This window comes from Linepithema humile, chromosome 6, assembly GCF_040581485.1.
Source record: "Linepithema humile isolate Giens D197 chromosome 6, Lhum_UNIL_v1.0, whole genome shotgun sequence".
Lineage (NCBI taxonomy): Eukaryota > Metazoa > Arthropoda > Insecta > Hymenoptera > Formicidae > Linepithema > Linepithema humile.
The window spans coordinates 26,592,273-26,611,887 of record NC_090133.1 but is presented as its reverse complement, the minus strand read 5'-3'; the positions used below and the strand labels follow the sequence as shown (position 1 = coordinate 26,611,887).

Here is a 19,615-nt window from a genome sequence, read left to right as displayed (position 1 = left end):
GCCGACGATAATCCGCTGTAGAAACTTCTTGTTATTAAAGGGGAAGACGTCTTCTCAAGTTTAGACGCTAGTTAGTCGAGTATTCAACTCCGAGTTGGACATTTGCGAGGACGATACTTTCGCATACATACGTATATTTTCGAGGCTACTTGACCGATCCGCGACTGCTGATAGCTGTCGGTAGACTTTTTAGACTTTTCGAAAGAAGAGACGGACGATAATATACAAAGATAAAGAAAAGCCTGATGATCGTGCCCGAGTATTCAATTATAGGTTTTGCGTGATTTAACGATAGTTAAAGTAGCAGCCTTCGCTGTATCTCTGGCACTCCATTCCAGGGACCATAGAACGGCTGGTAAACGATGAGGGGTGGCTTCTCTGTCGCTACCCAATAACGATTTGGAGGCGTTATCGTGGCTTTACATCCCTTTGGGCCCTGGCGTGACAGTAAGGTTAGCGCGCCGTTGTTGCGTACACGCCAGAATGGAGTTCACGTTCATCGTGTATTTCGAGTCGCGGCACTGACCACAGCACAACCCATCGTACTTTATAGAGAATAGATAGATCAGAAGATATCGTAGAAAGTATTACGGAAAACATTTTTCTCCTATTTTCTATCTGATTTTAATTAATCTCAAATCAACAATTAAATCTCTTTAGTGTGATTTAATAAAGGATATTTTTAAAATATTTTTAAAATATAAAAAAAAATTTTTAGAAATTTAATAATTATTGAAGTAAATTTTGCTTTATTATATCATCGAATTAATTTAACGTCATTAACAATTTATAATATTTATCATTAATTTCAAGAGACAAAGATTTTTGGCAAACTAATTATCCGAACACGTAAGCGAAAAAAGGCGAGTTTTAATCTCTAGAGAAGTTTGACTCGCCAGGCACGTCGATCGCTTCGCTGCATCTCCGTCTCTTGCATGCAATAACAATTTGGAGGCGTCCGTGCGGCTTTACATGCTTCAGTACCACCGTGACAATAAGGTTAACACAGCGGCATTGCGTACGCGACGTAACCGGATACGTACACCATCGTATTTCGAATCCTAGCGCTGACCGCAGCTCGCTCCATCGCGCTTCCACGGGGGTTGCTCGGCCGCCCCCAGGTCGGCGTGCCTCGCCTCTGGAAATTCTCCAGCGGCATTCCCTAGCGCGAGCCTTTCGTCGATAGAGAGGCTGGATCTTATTACGACCTGCAGACTACGCGTCGAGGTATGATTTCGTTGCATATGATGCGGGGACCCAGAGATCGATCTGCTTCGAGGGCCGGCCGTCGTTTTCAATTTGCTCGTCACGATTGTATTTTCCGCTCGCGCAACTTCGGCGTCGGTAAACAAAATGTTCAATAACATAAAATGGAATATTGTGTTTGCGATTTTATCAACAGAATTATACATTAAAATTTTAACGCGGAGAGCATAATATTAAAATGCAGAAATATAATAATAAGAAATAAGAAATGCGTGATAAATAATTATAGCGTAAGAAAAACTTGTAATTTGCCGTCGAATTCTGCGATATCATCGGCGCGTTTCGTCTGTGTGAAATTTTCGTTTTCTTTCGTTTTTTTTTTTGTTTTTTTCATCTCCGAACATCAACCGCGATAAACGCTCCTTCCGCAGGAAGACGCGGCTCAAAGGGAAGGAACCACGGCAAGGAAGGGTGGCGGCGACTGAAAAAGAGGGATCTTACAGACGATCCTTTCGTCTCCCCGCCCAGCGTCTCCGCCAGTTCCTCGTAATTGTATCGATTGTCTTAGGGCGACACCACGACCGACCGTTACATGCTACGAAAGGTGCACCGGTCGCGTCCCGTCTCTCTTACCTTACTGCCGATCCCCTTTCTTTGCAGTTACGGGGTGACCCGCTTTGTTGTTTCACCCGATCGAAAAATAAAAATTCCTAACCGGATAAAAGTTTGACCTGGATCTTTTGTGGACGCGAGGAGTGGCGGAGGGGGAGGGGAATAAGGGACAGCCCGCAGACACAATGCACCGACGAAATTTGCATACGCGGACGGCCAACGGCGACGGCATGTGGCACATCGCATGGGCTACTCTTCTCTTTCGAGACAGGGGTAGAGAGAGAGAGAGAGAGAGAGAGAGAGTCCGGAGGAGGGTCGATAAAAGGGAAAAATTGGATTTCGTCGCCTGCACCGTCCGTGATGCACTTTGTCGGGCCTGCGAGAGGACACAAGGGAGGACGGCGAAGAGAGCTCAGGTAAGCAGGCAGATAGGACCGGCTGACTCCGGACAAGGGGATAAATCCGAGCTTTTTTTCCTCCGCCCTTTACCCGCCCCTCGTTGTACCCGACCCATCGCCCATCGGGTAATCATAATAATGAGAGGAGAAAGACCGGTTGACCATCGGGCCGGCCCGAGGGGCGATAAAACAATCGCGGCTCATTTTTTGCCGCGCCAGCTGCAGCCAGCAGCAGCATCAACCGCGATCGTCGGGTAGTTACGACCCTTCGGACATTGTACGGATCGGATTCTCGATTTGTCGACGCGTCGCATGGGTTGTTTCGATAACCCGCGCGGTATTAGGAAAGATAAAGGATCCGTCGATTCGACGAAAGTCTCTCGATAATTGTTACGCGATGAAATATAACATTGAGACTCTCTCTCTCTCTGAACAATTATTTAAGTATAATGCGCTAAACGATTTCTCAAATCTAATTTAACTATTAACGATCGTTGGGTCACGGATGATCGATGCATCCATCCGTAAGCGGGACGAAATCCCGAGAGAGGATCGTCGCGAAGGGATGGCGATTCGTGGGACACCCTCTTGGCTAGTCGCCTAATGATCGGCAGAGGAATCATGATGGCGAGCGGTGACGAAAGAAGAGAGAGAGGGGGAGCCGGAGGGAGAGGTCGATGGCTGACGTCCCGGGTAATTAGTAAAAACAAAGGACCGGGCCGCGAGAAGGAATCGAGAAATGGTCGTCGGGGGCGAACATAAGAGACAAGCTGAAAGAGAAGCAGAAGATCGCGGGAGAGACGGAAGGGAGGGGGAAGAGGACGGCAGTGGTAGACGCGAGATAAAATCTAAATGAGAAAGTAATCCCTCGCCGTTGATGAGGAAACGAGCCGGAGCGCCGAGGGGAGGGAGGGAGGAAGATGCGGGCGAGCTTGTGAGAAACGATCTCTCTCCTAGACGCCACCTTTTTCGTCCTAGGTCATGGCACCTGGGCGCTCGCTCTCCCGGTGCGGCGGTGGCCTTCCGCGATGTAAACACCTAGCGCATCACACACAGCCGGCCCGCCGGTGCTATCGGGCTAAGCGCTCTGGGCTTAACCTAACCCAACCCTAGCGTGTCGACGACCACCGCCACCGCCGTTGCCGCACGCCGCGTATGTAGGTGGCCCTATCGATTCCCACCTCGAGAAAATAATCGGGGATCTCATGGCGCGGCCGGCCGCTCTCTCCGCAGAGTTATTTCGCGAAGTTGCGCGGAAGCAACCCGCGCTTCACTCGGCAACCGCCGTCACCGCCGACCCTTCCCCGTGGAAGACGCGGAAGGGTCGGGCTCGCGCCGCTCGGCGGTAATCAAATGAAAACAAAAATCGCGGAGAGCCAACCTCTCAACCGGGGAAGAAAGTTACTCGGCCAACTTTCGCCTTTTTCGCCGCAATTTGCGGCCGATTCAGCCGTGAATCTTGGTCCCCGCCTCGTCGAACCAACAGCGGCCCCTCTTCCCCGTATTTTCCCCGTGTATTTTCATGCCGCTCTCGTGGATGACTGCGAAGGTCAATGTTCCCTTCGTCGACCCGTGCTCGCCCGGTGAGAGCTTGCGAATGGTTAATCATGTTCACAAACGATCAATCGCGTTCGAGTTATCAAGCTCTAATTTACAACTCTATGATAATCTACTTGGTTGAGGTACTATTTTTGACTTTTCCATCTTTTCCTAATTTCACAAATTTAACATTTCGCGCTAATTTTACTCGGCTAAAAATAGACGGGTTTACAATAGCTATCTCGACTCGAGTGTTTCTACACGCGATTTGTCTGTTCGTCCTTCGTCGAGGTCGCCGGCATAAGCGACGTTGACCCAGATTTCACGAGACTAAATCGCGAATCGCTCTCGCGCGGAGGAGGCTCTCGTTTCGCCGGCGGATTTTTCGACATTCTCGACAATCGCGTGACTGAGCAACCAGCTATTATCGCGAAAGGGTGGGGAGATAATAAGAAGGAAGAGAGAGAAAGAACGTGCAACGAGAGAGGACAATCCGTTCATTACGCGTTGTAAATGGGCCAGATGTCCATCCTCGGTGCACGTAACACGTGGATAATCGGAAGAGCCGGGCGAACCAAGTCGCCGATCGCCGAGGCATATGCCGCGATATCCCGAGAGAGCAGCTGCGGCCTGCATCAGAATTTATCGACCAGGTAAGGTGTAATCTCGAAAGATTATCGTGCCGAAGTACGTAATACGTGTGCTTCTCTGCAGAGCTTTATATCTCTTTCGGGGAGACGCATTTTTAAAAGCGTTCCCAAATTAATCAATTAATTAATTATCCATATGTATGCAATACACAAAGGAGTATACATATATGCGATATGCACGCGACGCGCATTTGGAAGTGGATTCGTGTAATTTTTAAATATTTATCGTGTTCTCTCCAAATAATTACGTAACTGATCGATTTTATTTGACGGACAATATTTATACGATTTTGTATTCCGCCTTTGATCGGCGGAAAAATTTTCCTAGCTTGACGTCGAATGGGGGGTTTCGACTCTAATAGTTACGGATCGCGCGTTTAAGTAAGTCGCGGAATATGTCGGCCATTTCACTCATCTCCCGAGGTCATCGTCGTCGGGTCTCATTGTTCGAGTCTCTTCCCTTTGTGCGCGCGTGTCTGGTCTGTTTTCGGAAAGGGAACAAAAGAGGTGGCAAGGGGCCGAAAAAAGGAGAATGAGAGAACTTAAGGGCGCCATTGTCCGCCGAATATCTACGAAGAATGCGAGCGGACTGATTTCGCCCCAGCGCGCCGTTGCTCCCGTTACAAAAAATAATAATTACCTGGGCGTTTTGTGCGTGTCGCTTGGCCGGTAGTGGAGCGGGAATAGAATTCTTTTCAGCGGCATGCTTCGCTATGTCAATCGTCGCGTCTCGTCGCACGGGCGCGCACGTCGATCCTTGGCGCAGCCGGCACATTCTTGGCACGCCGCTCGCGAGACGCGTTAACTTTGTTTATCTATAAAGTCGCGTCGCTGATTAAGTCGCGGTAAAGTCAGGTCCTGGGGACGCACGGGAGGCGAAGGACGGCGAAGATCCAGCAATGTTTCAAACTGCGCGGCGTAAACCACGCCGGCCAACTCGACTCCGTTCCTTATCGCGCCCGAGGAGTTGCTTGCTTGCTTGCGCGCTCTTATAATGAAATTCTCCGCGGCGAAGAAAGTTTTAAAAGTGCAAAAGTGCGCCGAGACAAAAGAGCGACACGCGGGGTGGCTGACAGGGAGGACGAGATTTAGGAGGATCATAAATCGAGACGACGTCTTGGCGCCGCGAGAATCTCGAGGAGATTAGAGGAGAGAAGGCGCCCGTTCTCGCTGTCTCTCTTTCTTTCCTCCCGCCTCGAAAAAAGGATCATCGCGGAAACTTTGCTTCGTTAGTGACGAGTTTTATCCTCGTCTTTTATTTCTCCGTAAAGAAAACATAGAGAGAAAGAAAGAGGAGAATTCCTGGCACGTATACAATTGGCATGCGTTATCATCATTAATTAGCATTGGGATTGATTTATTTATATTTCAGTTGATTTGTCAATAATTATTGATATCGTAAATAAATAAAAGAAACGAGGCATCGGAAATTTCGATGGCGGAAGCGCGACCCGCTTGTTTTTAATTGAAAGCAAAGTCTGTGGATTTTTAATTAAGAAAACTCAAGATCGACCTCCGTCAGTCCGTCCATCCATCCATCCATCCGTCTATCGAGTACTGCCTGTTCCTCGGAGGCTCCTCAAACAGTTTTATAATTGATTTCATTTTCATTTATTTTAGCACGAACCCCCCCGGTTACCACCTCGCTGCCGCTCGTTCTCTCGTCACTTCGCCGCGCCTTGAGAAGACACCCCCGCGTCCTCCCCTCTTTCCCGTCACGGGTAACACCCCGTCGTCGCCGCGACCTCACGCCGCAATCAATTTAATGTTTTAATTAAGAGAGTATCCGTGAAAAATTAGATTTTAATCGGATCGCACCTTTCCATCGGCGCCCTCCCGCAGTTCTCTCTATTTATTTTGGGGCGGTGCCCTTTAATAAATAATTTTAATTGCTCTGGCCTTTTCAAGACAGGACTCTCGAGTAGATATATATATCTCTCTCTCTTTTTCTCTTTTTCTCTCTTTCCTCTCTTTTTCGTTAGCGTAATTTTCGGCGCGCCTGATTCTCACCGACCGATCTGGATTCATCCGTCCGTAGACGGACGGCGTTTCGATGTACTCGCTCATTTACGCGGTTAAATATATACTTTGTTCTTCTTTAATAACAAGTAGAGCGCGAAACTAGTTAGTTTCGCAAGAGTGCCGGCTCGGTATTTGGCAAAAGACGTTGTTTTAAATCAGCTTTCCGGCTGCCCGTTCGATATCAATTTACCCCACGATCGCATCGGGACGCAAATAAAAAAAAAAGAGGGAAAAAACAAAAAAAAAACACTATTTACGCGTGTTTTGATTACACGTAAATGAAATTTAATTAATACCGTTGTCCGGACACCGGGACGTGGGGTGGGCTTGTGCGTTCGTCCGCAAGCGATCGATGGATTGTCCTCGAACGGGCAAATCAGCTGCGAAACGCGTTCTCACGCTGCGCCGCGCCGCTGCCCAGCTAGCGTGCTCGGCGCGGTCTAAAAAAGAAAAAGGTAGGAGAGAGAAGGTCCACCATTTTCCGCGGCTATTCTCGAGTGTTATGCAACCGCCGACCGATGCATTTGGCCGGGCAGAGCTTTATGGCCGAAGCTCGCACGCGCAAAAATGTTTGTTTTAACTTTGGTGCCCGCCTCACCGCCGCCGCACCCTGTCTGCCCCGCATCACTGCCCCTCCGGCCCCCGTTCGGTCCCGGTCGCAGCCTTGAATTATTCGGAATGCGAGAAAATTCGTAAAATTAGATCTTCCGCTCTTCCGTCCGTCCCTGTCTCCCTCCCTATTCTATCGCGGCGGAAAAGTTGGCCGAAACGATGCGAAGCGGACTTTTCTAATGTTACCGCGTCGATCCTGCCGACGGATTAATCGATGAGTCGAAATTAACCCGCGGCGTATCCGCGTCACGGAACACAGGCGGGTTGTTTTAAGTTAAAATAGCGCGTACGTAGCGAAACGTACTTTTGCACTTTTATCCACTTGGATATATTCGAGGTGTAAAAACAAAGTAATTATTTATAGAAAGACAACTAACCGTCTAGTCGCGTTAATGAGAAAATCGTATTTTATCCGAGAATACAATGCTTAAAGCGAGATAAATTATCGCCGCTGCATTGTCGCGATGACTAAACTGCCGGCCAGCAATAAGAATTGCGCAATTCGGCCATCAATCCGTCTCTTTCTCGAATCGGATCGGTGTGGATGCTTTTAAGATATTTCCATTTGTAAATCGCGGCATTAAACACAATTTGAGTGGCCCTCCTCCTACGCGCTAATGGAAATCGCCTTAAAAAGTTGCCGCATGGCCCTGGGGATGCCACCTGCGAAATTTCGGAATCTTCCAGCACGTTGTCGGTAGGCGTATTCCCACCGGAACGCCCAAAAGGAAGCGAGCGAGAAAGAACCGAGTGGCGTGGGGCTCGCCCTTTCCGCATTTTTCACCCTCCATTTTTACGCCATCTTTCGTCAGCGCGGCGGCCCACCCTCTCTCTGTATTTCCCCCGACCCTTTTCCACGCTCTTTCCCTTGTCTCCCGTCTCTCTTTCTCGCCCGCGCGCTCCGCTCTCCGTCCCTTTAAACGCCCCCTCTCGCTCTGTAACGTCCAGCGTCCTTCTCCATTCGTTACATGGCTCTTCCATTGTTTTGATCAATAAAGCGCAATTGAAATGACTTTGCGGGACAGATACCTCTTTTTTTCATAACTGAGTACAATCAAAAAGTACATTGTACGTATCAAGCGATAGCAGATCGATCAAAAGCGGATAAATTTTATTTTACTTTTTTTTTTTTTCCTTTTTTTCGCGTCACATCTGACAGTCGGTTTCGGGAGGCGTTTTTCATTATTCAGAGCATGGCTTTCTGGTTAAACTTTATTCGCCGAGAGATAAGAGAGCGAGAAGGAACTTTTTATCGTCCTAAATGGAAAGAAAAAGCTCAATTTCCGGCTCGCGATTGGACGATTCAATCTGTCGTAAGGATAATAGAATCTCGTGTAGAAGAAGTCTCTCTCTTCTGTTCTTTTGGCCAAATTAAAAACTAAATTTTTTTTTCAACATCCTGTCGCGTAACATTTTTTTTTTCAATAATTAGATTTTCCATTGATTTTATTTGCCTATTATATTTTGCAACGAAACAAACAGTCTGCTGCAACGTTTTATCGAACAATTCATATAGTATTAAATTTCTGTGGCTTTATGAACATTTTATATACCATCCAGCCGGTCCTTCTATTTTATCCGTTTTGATTCATTTAATTGGTTAAATATTTTTTTAATCACGTTATTCGTATATGAACAGATGAAACATCGAATAAACTTTAATGCCGAGCACGACTGAAATTAGCGCGCCTTTTCATAATAATAACCCTATTTTAGTCGCGCGCGTGTATATTTCTCAGCAAAATGCTACCTACTTCATCGTTTTCGCCGCCGAAAATAGCTATGTCCATCATCGCGGATACCATGAATTATTATTATACTTTTCGCGCCTTATCTTTGCCGCACGATGAAAACATTCTACGCGATGTACTTCGTGCTCGAAACTTCGTCTCCGTACCGCTAGCATATCGCATATCGCGCAAACACAAATTACATCCGAAACTTTTATATTTCCGTTGAAGAAAGTCGAGAGCGCAGCCTCGTAGCTCTGTTCCTCCCTCTTCATCTTTTCTCACATTACTTTCGGAAAACGCGCGATTCATATGTAGAAAGAATAAGAGGCTCCGTTCTGTTTTTTTTAGCGCATCTAAATTGAGGAACGAGCAAAAAATGTAGTTATTAAGATTGCGGTGGTTACGAGGGAAGGCGGAAGAACGGGGAACGAGTTTAGGAGAATCATCCGAGCTTTTTGCGTTCCCGCTCATCATCTCGGAGCGGGCTCCGAGTATTCTTCTCGCGGTGTGCAAGGGAGTAATTATTTTTCCGGCCCTCGTTCTCATGGCAGGCCGCGGCCCCTCTGCCACCTTCCTCGCACCCTCGTGCCGAGGATCGTCCTCGCGCTTTCGAGAAGAAAGAAAATGTAAGGGTGACTCGGGCGAGTAGGAGCCACCCTTACGTCGGGGACGAAGCGTCGTACCGCGAGTAATTCGAACGGGAGAAAAGAAATTAGCGAAATTAAACGTCAGGCCGTGCCTCGGCGGCTCGAAAGGATCGAAGGGCGTCGCGACAAACCTCCCCCCCCCCTCCCCCCCTCCCTCGTCCTCTCACCGCCATTCTTTCTGCGCGTCCACTTTCATCGAAACCGGACTATTTGCGATTAATTATTTGAACGATGGTGTGAGAACGGTCTTCACCAAATAGGTGAGAGGCAAAGACGAGGCTAAAGCGAAAGAGAATCGGAGAAGTGTTCGAAACCACTCCGATAGCATGAAATCACGGGCGTCAGAATACCATCGGCTAAAGGGTTATCTAAACGCACGAGTACGGACTGCGTGCGCGATTGTGCGATTTGTGCGCGCGTGTTACACTCGTTCGGCCATCGTTTCGATTGAAATGCGAGAGATATTTCGACCCGTAACCAACGGGTACATCAGACACGCCGTTTAAATGGGAAAATTAAAACTTATCATTATTGGGAATTTCGCGAGCGCGTTAACGTCACCGATGGATATTCTCCGGTTTCACCCGTAATTATGAGAGAGAATATTTTGTCCCGAACCACTCCTCGCGTTGTGTTAGATTTTCCTCCTTTTTTTTTATTTTTTTTTTTATTTTAAATTCGAGAGTGGATATATTATATCATATATCATAAAATTTAACAGAATTGATAAAATAAATAAAATTGAAAAATAATTCACGTAGGTCCGGCGAGAATTAGGACTAAATTGATATCGCGTGTAAATCCTACAATGCGGCGGGGTCGACTACACACCGGCGGCCTGTACAATCGATAACGATATTCGTCCGTGTGCGACTCCGGACCGACGACAAAACGGCGAAAAGTGATTCGTGAGTATTTTTAGTCGGACGCCCACGTCGCGCGTAACTCATATATTTGTTAAAACCTCCCTGGTCGAAAGCAGCAGCACCTCGTAAATGGAATTAATCTGTCGATGCGTACCGTGCGTCCATTTAATATCCATCACGCGTTCATCACTGCAGAAGCGATCCGGCCGGTGCTCGTTGCGCCACGTTGCGTGGTTGTCCTCCTCCTCTCTCTTTTCCTTTTTGCCGCGGTTCTTCGTGCTCCTCCGCGGCGTCCGTCTCTCGCCATCGAGTTCGAGCGGGATTGAACTCGCCGAAACTTCTAATTTCGTGGAATCCGCGACGATGACCGGCCGATGATGACAAATTTTGTGCGTAGCATCTTAATGCGCCGCGCGCCCGTCGAAAACTGACCTCGCAGCTGGCCGCCTTAAAAAAGGGGGGGCAGAAGGGCCCTTCGAAACGGGAGAGGGATGGCCCATCTCGCACGGGGTCCTCGCGAACATGCAGAGTGGGGGTCAGAAAAGGGGCGAGCATCACGGTGTCCAGGATTTTTTCATTTTTTCGCGACTCTTTTTCTCTCTCTCTCTCTCTTCTGTTCCGTGCGAGCATTATATTTCATCTTCCCTCCAGGCAGACGTATCTCAAGATGGGTTGAACCTGTTTAAGGGCTGTGTTTAAAGATTGAATCAAAGGGCGATGGAAGGGTCGGTGAATGTATCTCCTGGAAACGCTCTATTGTAATTGTAACATCATCGTTCTCATGGCACTGATTCGCGTCGAGACTATTGTGGGACGAACTCGTTTATTTTTACTTTTCAGCGGGAAAGGAAGCGCGAGGGTTTTCTCCTGGATTCTGTGGGAAACCGGCAGTGCTCGCAGGCGCTTCACGCTATCGATTGCAAGAGATTTTCGGGTACAATGATTACATTATTCCGAATACAATCTGAAATATTTATAATTATCTGTTTGAAAGAAATACCCATGTACAATTTCTGAATGCGGGATTCGATAACGCAATAGTTTATTAAACCAAGTCAATAACTCGCTATTGACTGTGCGCCGGTACTTTCCCGCTGCACCGCAATTTTTCTCCATGAAAAGCCCGGAGCAACAAAGAAGACGCGCGGGCGCGTTACGCGGAGCGTCGTTATTTGCGGGACACGGGATTTTTTTCCAAACTCATCTCGCTTTTATTCTCGACACACAACGAATAATACATATGCCGGCAGTTATTTATTGACACACGTTTACTTCACCGTTCCCCGATACACTTTATTTGTCCTTTATTATTTATCGCCATCGAAATTCTGCGCATTGTTTTCCAAAACACTGCAACTAATCACCCCCGTCTCCGTCCCCCCGCATCCCAAAACCTCACACCAACCCTCCTGCCATTCCCCCGTATACCGCCACCTCCACCCATCCCGCGCCCACCTCCTCCCTTTGGCACCTATTCGATCGATCGTTCCGCACGACCCTGCCACGGATTGTCTACGGTCGATCCTCGATACCTCGTCGGTTTTCGAGGTAGCTACGTCGACACTCTCGGCATGTTCGTCGAGGAAGCTGGGGCGGCAGAACAGCAGTAGTAGTGGCGGCAGCAACAGCAATAATAGCGACACAGCAGCGGGGTATTAAAGCGAATTTTCGAGTGAGATGCGAAAAACGAATGATTCGGAGACGGCGGAGATTTTCGCCGGACGAAATTATCCTCGTTTCTCCATCCGCTATCGTCTTTCGGTTTTGTTAGTAGTTTTGCGTCTAAAGCGTACCCGGCAGAGTTTCTGCAAGCAAGGAATATTAAATGTTTGTTAAGGTCGAGCATGAGAGAGAGTCCATCGAAGCGAGACGCCGGCGATTCAAAGTCACTTTTTGCGAATCGTAGATTCGATCTGCCGTAGAACGATAGTTCGGATCGTGCATATTGACCGGAATATTATTCGAGCGTGAAACATATATAGGGTGTCCTGTTCTCTGTCGCTTCAAATTAATCTAACACATATCATGTAAAATTAAATAACTATTGTAATTACAATTAATTGTAATAATTATTTCAAATACTGATTATTGATAACTGTGAATCGCTCAATTCTTATTAATCAAATTTATTTATTTCAATTCAATTTGGATTGAGCTTTTGTTAACTGTTGTTTTGTTCTTTTCTCTATCTTAACACTTTCGCGACCGTTACATATTCGGCTCTGCTCAACACTTGGAGAGCCGCTCTGTTATCTCGAACTGATGTAAAATCCGACATTTCATATCACGCCATTTAATACAATGATGCAAAAAACAGTGAACGTAAAATTACGCGACCGGCTCTCCTGACTTATGCCAAAATATAAACATAAAAATACGTGAGCGGCCGCGAAAGTGTTAATATCTAGATCGTCCAAGTTGAAAATGTCGTACAAAGATGTTTCGTTTCTTTTCATTCTCGCAAGCGTCTCCTTCGACATAGCGATAGCAGATATTAAGAGCATCAAATAGCCGAGTTATTCGATTTAAGCTTATGGTTTTTTCTACCTTTGTAGAAACAGCAGTTCCAAGTTCCGCAAGTCTACCGTTCAAGATTCCCTCGTAATCACCGTAATCGTCATCCTCGTCGTCGTCCTCGTCGTCGTCCTCGTCGTCGTTATCGGCATCCTCTTCCACTCGGCGCAGCCTGTTCTTCCAGTTCATCCGACGTAGTTTTCCGAGCCGCCGCGCCTCCTCTCTTCGCGCGTCACCCACTTTTCCTCTCAACTGCGACTTCCGTCTCACCGTGCACCGATCCCGCACATCGCGATCACTCTCTCGATCGATCGAGTCCCGTTTCGCGCAGACACGCACGTTCTCGATGCCTTTTTGGCGAACTCGCGCGTGGATCGCGGATCAATTTTCTCGTCTGACTTCGCGTATTCCCTTTTACCTCGTTCTTCCGCGAGATTGCCGATCGCGTTTCACGTTTGCGCTCGATGCTACGCCGGAGACTGTACTATCGCGGGTTCGTGTGCGAAATCTCGGTTCTGCCGCGCGGCAGAAAAATCTCTTCGTGCTTTCCGATTGAATATAGAGTGCGGGTCGGTTTTTTGACGAGTGGAAAGGTGTACCGGGTGTTCCGAGCGAGACGCTAAGCGATAATACAAAGTTTTCCGAGGCTCTCGACCGATTCTTTTCCGCCTCTCCGTACCGTTCGCGCTCGCATTCTTCCGATTAAACTTTTTGCATGAATCTATCTTTTCATGACGGCTGGACTGTTTCTTTTTCTATCGGTCTTTCGTGCACGGAATCTAGTTAGATCATTCGACTAACCGAGTTCGCTTCGGATGCGGCGAGACCGACGATTCTTTATTCGCGCGTCGCTCTCGTCTTGGGAGAATTGGATAAGCGCGACGACGCAATTGCGGCGTGTCGGCGATTTGCAACGCCAGCCGGATACGGATTATCGGAGACTCGATTCATGCGAGTCGTCCCGTGGCGGTCCTGCTCTTGTTCACGTTGCACACCCGTTAGATACGTTGCGTCCGAATATTCCTCCAAATATTCCTACGCTCCGATGATTCGATGATCGACGGAGCTTCGACGATTGACAATTTTTTCAGTCTAGCTCTGACAAAAATCACTGATTTTCCTGCGAAAAATGGACTTTTTCAACAACTTTGCACACCGAAAACTTTTGGAAAAACCGATTTTCTCACTATCTGCGAATCGCATCCCCACCAGTTCGCGAGGAAAGGAGGGATTTACCGAGAGTGTCCCGAGCGAGTCCGGTGATTCGCACGTGCGTATACGAGAGTGAACACGCGACGACCGGTATGATAATTCGCGTAGACGTACTCACACACTGCCACTAAGAGACGGACTCCCGAAGAAAAGTATCCGAGCGGGCTGACTGGTCGGTGGTCCCTTCTTTCGGCAACCGATTCGGCGAGCTTTCGCTTGCGATCCTCGGCCGAGCGCTTTTCCGAATTGCGGACTTTCCGCTCACACCGTCTGTGGAGAGAGAGAAGGCTCCTTCTAGCGCGCGGGAGCGCGTCACTGAAATCGTCTATATCTCGCGATCTTTATCACCGCGCGATCTCTCCTCCTGCTCTCCACCTCCTCCACCCTCTCTAGCTCTCTTTTTCGCTCCCTTTTTTTCTTCTCTTGTCTTTCTCTCTTGTTATCTCTCTGAGCTCCCTCTCCGGGCCTGTCTCTCCCTTTCGGCGATCGGTATCGCGCGCGCGAACAGTCTTGTTTGACGCACAGCTCGCGAGCTCTCTCGGGGACGCGCGCGGACCGTACTCGCGGTGCCTCGACTTCGATATTTCTGCGATTTATTGCGGCGCGACTTAGAAATGCATCTAATGCGGTGCACGCCGCATAGAATGCATACATGCACCTTTGGCGGGGAGGGCTGAGAGCCGCGGAGAGCTGAGAAGCAGCCGGAGCCGGAGTCGGCGAGCCGAGTCGAGTCGAGTCGAGTCGCGAAGCGCGGTCGCACGAGCGCATGCGCTTTTCAACAGACGAGAGCGTGTGTATTCTACTCGCGCGATCTCTAGCCAAGCTAACACGAGCTAGCGAGAAGCAGATCGGCGGCCAGGAGTACCTACGCTACGTCATTCACTGGCGTGGAGACCAGGGCACCCACTCCTGCCTCCGAATTATGCACTCGGAGCGATAGCAAAATGACGAAAGTTTCAGATTTTTCATACGATTTGGGCATTTATGTGGCGGCAGATTCAAATCGAATTTGAATTTAGAGATGCCGGAGATGGAGGAATACACGCGGAATTGGCGAAACATTTCTGCAAAGCTCTGTACACAAGACACGACAATAGGAGTTGTGTATCCCTGTTAGACTCGTGTAGCGCTGTCGCATCTGTCGTCACACCGATATCGATGACAAAAGCATGAATGAAATGAATCTTTGGCCGGCGAATGTATACATATATATATATACATATACATGTAAGATTCTTTCTGCATATATTTTTTCAATCTTTCATCCTCTGGATTCTAAAATTATTGCTGCTTGCCAAAATATTGTTTTGGGAAAATTGATGGCGTATAAAAATTATGAAATGTGTTAGCGGATTCAACATATAAACAGGAAGATTCCCCGCCACGAGGACGCAATTTCGGCGCGATTAGCGTGCAGCCGGAATACGTGAAAATTCCCCGCGGACCGCTCGCGGCCCACCCACGTCAGTAATTCCGAGCGATCTGCTAGCGCAAACCGTTCGCGATCTGGAAAAGCGCTAAAATATCTCGATGCACTCGCAAGAGGGAAAGAGAGAAAGAGAGTTACGGCCGTTGAATTCTCTCGCTCGACGCGCTCTTCATACGCGCGTTCGCGCGCTCACCACCGATGCGCGCCTCTCCACGTACGTGCTACACGGGCATTCGTATACGTTGCATGCATATGTGTGCGTGCACCCGCTGTGTTTCCATGTCGGAGCATAGCCTATCCCGTAGCACTATAGCGACGGTATGGAGAGGGCTGTGCTCTCCGCGTTTCTCTTTCCTCGGTCGCGGTGGGTGGAGGAGGAAGAAGCGGATGCGAAGGATGAAGGAGGACGTGGAGGGCAAACGCAGGCGAGTGTAAGGCCCCCCGCTACGTACGACACTGCGCGATTTTTTGACGACCGATGAAAGTTACTCGCGAGATATTCTATTTTAAACTTTCGGTCGACAGCCGCCGCCGCCACCGCCACCGCCGCCGTTGCCGTTGCGCGCCTCCGCACCCGGCTTGTCCCTCTTTCTCTTTTCCCTCTTCTGCTTCTTCCTCTCTCTCTTTCTCTTCCTCTCGATCCTCCTCTCGTCCTTCTGTCGCGCGAGAGACTTCCTACATCGCGATAATTCCTGAAAAGGAGGAAGCCATTTTGCGCGGAATGGAGCAGCGGCTTTGATTCTCGTTGTGTCGACGAAGAAGAGAGAGAGAGAGAGAGAGAGAGAGAGAGAGAGAGAGAGAGAGAGAGAGAAAGAGCGAGACTTTTCATCATTGTCGAAGGAAAGCGGCTTCGGGAACGGTAGTGGTGGCTCGAACCCGTTGTTTTTTCCGTTCGGTTGAATGATTTATCAGATCGGGATCGATTCGGGTCGGAGGCCAAAACCGCGCGGCGCGTTTGCAAACCGACAAAACGTCGGGCTACATTATTAACTCCCTCCCCCTCCCTGCCATCCCATCATATTGTGATCGTTTGCGAACGTTTGATCGCGTTATAAAAAATCCAATACTTTTGTTCGCCGCAAAATACAATCCGCGAGGTCCGATAACATTTTCGATAACCGCTTTTAATTGCGCTTTGTTGTTTGACGCCGGTATTGTTCCGCTCGCAACATTGCCCTATGTTAATCAACAGAAAAAGCAGCGCGCGAAAGCGTTTACACGCATATTTTGGAGAATGACCAGTGCAACTTGGTTACGTAGCGCGAGGTGCTATACTCCCTCCTCTTTCTCCACCTCCGCGATCGATCGCGCGCGTTGCACTCGTGTTGGCGATCTCGAGAGTGCAGGGGAAACGAAACTGTCTCACTGCATTGTGCGAAATTCGCGCTGTTAATCCGTTCGACACTTTGAATTAAAACCGGTTTTGCAGAGTGTTTCGTTCTTTTTCTATTTATGAAACAAGGCTCAAACATATCTAAACGGCTTGTGTTGAACAAAACATCCAAGTTTAAGACAAATCAACAAAAAGCCAACTCGTTATTCTTTTATTACAAAACATAAAAAGTTTTTATACAAAAAGGACGCGTAATAAAATGAGAATCATATTCAAGAGTTAGAATTTAAAAAAAAAGCGATATCAAATGTTCCTCGATTACTCATGTCAATCCATTGAGTTGTTACATTAATATTTAAAAAGCGGTGCAATGAATGTAATTCACGTTTTATTATGTAAGACAAATGTTTTTTTTTCATTTGTGTGGTGTATCAAATTTATTTCAATTATTAACAAAGCGTTTAATTTAATTAATCTATTGTTTTATTTTGTTTTTACATTGTACAACACAGTTTATTCGATTTAAAATCAGAGTTGAAACGTAAATCTGACAATAAGGTCTATAAGGAGAATAAACTTATTCGCTGCAACATAAGCGACTTGGTTCTGATTTTCTTTAAATCACGATGTTCAGTTTTTCAAAAATTAAACTTGGATATAGCAGAAAAAAGAATAGATTTTCTAATATGTCGTTATTGCGCGTAGCAATAAAGAAATGAGACAAAAATGGGGAAGATGTGAAGTGGAAGTAAATAGGCAACATTGTTATGCGTTTGTTAGTGCATCGAGTATAATTGAATCTTCTTATAAAACACAGTATCGTTTTTAATTCTATTTCATTGGTATGCGCCGATTGTAGCGCAGAAAATAATTACGGCGATAAATTAATTAAAGAGAAACGCAGCGCGAATTCCATACTCGCCGTACGCGCTCCGCCGCGACATCGGCAAAAATATCAATCGATATCGTCCGTCGGCGAAAGGAACGTGCATTCGATATTCGCATATCCGATGCGAATTCCCGGCGGGCGCACCGGCGGAGGCTGCCGAAAAATAATTTTCAGCTACCGCGCGCGCGGGATAGGCGCGCACACGCGCTCGCGCGGATGATCCGCCGCGTCGGCTGCTGCGTCCCGTGGTGCCTTTTTCTTTTTTTTCTGCCCCCTCCGCGACTTCCGTCATCCCTCCTGGTCGCCCTCTCACCCGATCCGACCCTCCCCCCCTCCTTCCAACGCCGCTTACCGCCACCCGTCGTCCGAGCGTACCACCCCGCGGGATGCGCGGCGCGCCACGCCGGCCGCTTTTGTTTTCCTCTATTTTCCGGTTTTTCCGGGTGGGCCGCGCCGGACACACGACGGCGGCTGGTGGTGTGTGGCGCAACAAGTAGCAGATTATAAAAATCACTCGACGGCCCGGGGCGTGCTGAGGGAAAAAAAAAGAGGAATGGGAGGGATATAAAAAGCGAAAAAAACAAAAAACGCGCGCGACGAGCGCAGGCACGTCGAGGGAGTAAGCGGGACGGCGCGAACGAAGGAAGACGCGGGTGGAACAGAGATCGCGGGGATCGAGAGAGCAGCGAGAGAGCGTTGCGAGTGGGAACGAGAGGAACGAAGGACCGGTGCGGAACGAGGTGGTTGCGCGGGCGAGGGGACGCGAGGGGAGAGAACACGGCGAGTGAAAGAGGTCCGGTCGGAAGAGCGAGAGAGAGGGTGAGCGCGCGAGTGAGATGCGGGCGTAGGTACACATTTATCTATACATATGTATGCTTCCACCCGCCACCTCCTCCGCGCTGCCTCCTCGTTCTCTGCCTCCTCCACCTTCCCCCGCCCGCCACGTCCCCCGCTCGCCGATCGCCACCTCGCTCTTTACCTCGTCAAGCTGGCTCCATCGCTCTCTCTTCTCGCCACCCTCCGCTCTCTTCGCCCTCTCACGTTCGCACGATCTCTCTCTCCTTTCTCCGCTTATACTTCGGCTTTCGGTCTCTCGCGCTCTTTCCGCCCGCGTATAAGCCGTGCGTGGCGATTTACATTAAACGCCGGTCCGTTTCCCTCCGCCGTTCCGCGGGAACACGCGCGAGTGGTTTGGGGTAGGCGGCCGCGAGGACGGGGGTGGATGAGAAGGGGCTTCTCTCTTTCTCGCGCGACTCTCGTATCGAGGGGAAAATCGTCCGAAAATACGCGAACGCGAGACACGCCGATCCGTCCGAATGCGCGCTCGACAGCACGGGAAATCCACGCGGAAAAAAGATTCTCGTCCAACGTGTTGCGGCCTCTCACAGTTTCATCGCCGTGTCAATTTTCACGGAGGCGATCGTGTTGGCGCCAATGCGTAGTACTCGCAGCGCGTTCTCGTTGAAGAGCACTCGGCGGGATTTCGCGCCCAAGAAGCGTCGGGCGTTGAAACGATCGGCGCAGGCAGCCCGCGATGGCAACAGACCTCGATCTCGTCATCATCGTCGGATGAACTCTCCGGATGACATAATGCTCGCTCGAGGCTCCTGCGCGTGAATTACGACCAATTAAACGCGCTTTTTATTATTTAAATATTCCCCTCGCAGCAAGTCCGCGAGCGCACGTCTCGCGTTTAATTATCGCATGATTCTTCACGAATACGCTGGAAGCGCGCGGAAACGCAAAGTCGCGTGTCATCGTCGTCGAGCGTTTTCGAATCACGGCCGATCGAGTGGGATTAAAGAGGATTTAAGATCGAGGTTTCCTCCTGAAAAAAAAATCCTTTTTCTTTCTTTTTTTTTTTTTTTTTCTTATGAGAAACAATATCGAATTTATCAGCGGACGCAGCGCATGCTTTGTTCGCGGCGCGACGCATCGCATCGGTGCATTCGC

At 48.6% G+C, this 19,615-nt stretch overlaps 1 long non-coding RNA gene across 3 annotated transcripts in view; it reads left to right on the top strand.

Annotated features, from left to right (window-relative positions):
• Nucleotides 1-19,615, top strand: part of LOC105671243 (uncharacterized) — a 217,143-nt gene that overhangs the window by 115,909 nt on the left and 81,619 nt on the right. The gene's annotated exons all lie outside the window — the stretch shown is intronic.